Source organism: Eurypyga helias, unplaced genomic scaffold (assembly GCF_000690775.1).
Source record: "Eurypyga helias isolate BGI_N326 unplaced genomic scaffold, ASM69077v1 scaffold6427, whole genome shotgun sequence".
Lineage (NCBI taxonomy): Eukaryota > Metazoa > Chordata > Aves > Eurypygiformes > Eurypygidae > Eurypyga > Eurypyga helias.
Genome location: NW_010263572.1, coordinates 11,923 through 12,131, shown reverse-complemented (window position 1 = coordinate 12,131; position 209 = coordinate 11,923).

The following is a 209-nucleotide window of genomic DNA, read 5'->3' as shown; positions in this document are numbered from 1 at the left end:
CCGCAGGCCGGCACCGCTCCCGGGCCGGGCACGACGCACACGCGCGGCAGACGCTGCGGCGTTTTGACTGGACAGAACGAACCACCCCGGCCGTCCTGTCGGGCCAGGAGGCGCCTGCTCAGGTCAGCCCCGTCCATCCCCCTCCCGCCCGTGGGTGCGCTTTCCATCCCGGCTCCGGCCCCACGGGAGTGCATGTGTGTGCCATGACG